Below are 2,014 nucleotides of genomic sequence, written 5' to 3'. Positions count from 1 at the left end.
ATTTTGAACTTGACTGTGAAAAAGATTTATTCCTTTCTTCAATAATGATCACTTCATGAGTATCAGAATAATACTATATAAGAAGTCAACGGAGGGAGAGCTCTGTTTGGTAGCACTGAGCTTTGTACCTTAGTTGGATTTTAGTTAAAGCAGAAGAAGAGCGAAGGCAATGCAAACAAGAGGAAACATACTTCCAGAAGGCAAAAACATGAAAGCAAATTGGGTGACAACAGTTGGGCTCGAGTGAATATAAGGAGGAGAGTGAAGGTGAAATTCTGTCAGCAAACATTTCTAAAAGACTGGCAAAGGTGGTTTGAGGACAAGCTGATGAGTGCTTTAGGTATGAAGCTAAGAGGTTTAGACTTTATTCCACAGGAAGTGGTGAGTCAAAAATGATTTAACATGTTTAAATTATTGAAATGATAGTAGTTACATATGCACATGTTTGCAAATTCAGACAATACAGAAGTATAGAAAGAAAAAGGCAAAAATTCTCCTCCCTCCCACCATATCAAAATTTTACTTTCCAGAAATAGTCACTGTTAATAAGTTTTGGGTGCCACCTCCCAACATTTTAAAATTCATAAAAATATAGATCTACTTTTCAAAATAAGTGAAATTATATTATCACCTTTTTTGGCCACCTATTTTTTTTTCCTGCTCAGTGATGTATCATGAATACCTTTGCATGTTAATACATGCTATGAGGACTCTTGGACAGCCCCAAGCATTTCAAAGCTTGGATGCACTGAAATGAAAAAAAGTTAGAAAAAATGTATTAACATAACCAATGTTGTAATGAATATCTTTGTATGATAATCTTCCTTGCCCAATTACTTCTTTAGGCTAAGTTCCTAAAAGTGGAATTGCTGGATATATACATATTAAAATTTGGTAAATTTTCAAATTGTTCTCTGGAAAAATTATGTCAACTTATACTCTCAAAGAAAGTGTTTTGGAATGTTTTTTTTCTGTACCTTCACCAACATCAGATCTTATCAAAAAGAAACTTTTTGAGCAAGGATGTGACATGATCATAACGGCGGTATGTCTTGTACCTGGCTTATTCCAGATCATTGTTTTTAATGCATGATTCATTGTCTATTTTAAGTCCTAAAGCCAACAACGGGGTAATCAGACACTTTGGAAATGAGGATTTCTAATGTGTTAGGAAGTAGACTGAACATAATAAATCTCACCTGGCAAAATATTAATCTTCTTGCCTTAAGTCAATGGTTCTCAAACCTTGGTGCACTGAAATCATTTGGGGAGCTTTAAAGACTATCAATGTCTGGGTCCCATGTCCAAAATTCTCACTTAATTGTTCTGAACCTGAGCATTGAGATTCTTTAAGCCCCTCAGGTGATTCTAACCTGAGACACGATTGAGAATTCCTGCTTTATCTGTTAATTTTAGAAGTATCCGAACTTCATGCCCAGCCCCCTCATAAAGATGCCGCGTGTAGCTTCCTTTTTCTGAGGCTGTCTTGAAAGTATGATATGCATTCCACATTTGGGAGAGATCTCACTAGATTCAAACCAGGCCCTATAGAGTCACCGTCTGAAGAAGTTTGTATTTCTTTTCTTGGCAAAGATCCTGGATTGTATTCCAGGCTTAATTTAATTTCTATACTTTTAAGCTACAAAGACTAAGAAATATAAGTTTTGGCAGCCTTGGGTCAGCCATTCTGTTAGGACTCAGGTGCATTAAATAGAGGTCTGGTTAATCTGCAGAAAACAAACAAAATGACAGTTCTCAGAGTGTTCCCTGGAAGGAACAGAAGCTCCGGAGTTAGAAGCTCCGGCCTGACTGACGTACAGAGAAAGCAGGGTTTACACAAGGCAATATTAGTAGAATAACAAATGACTAATTCTTCTTCAAGTGTTTCAACTGTGTGAGTTCCAATTTTTCCTATCTCATTACTGTAAAATTTTCAGACATGTTCATTGTGATTAATAGTATTGGAAGGATAATCCCATCATGTTTTGAGGGATGAATGTCCCTTCGCTTTGCT

Source organism: Canis aureus, chromosome 5 (genome assembly GCF_053574225.1).
Source record: "Canis aureus isolate CA01 chromosome 5, VMU_Caureus_v.1.0, whole genome shotgun sequence".
Classification (NCBI taxonomy): domain Eukaryota; kingdom Metazoa; phylum Chordata; class Mammalia; order Carnivora; family Canidae; genus Canis; species Canis aureus.
This window is presented reverse-complemented; position numbering follows the sequence as displayed.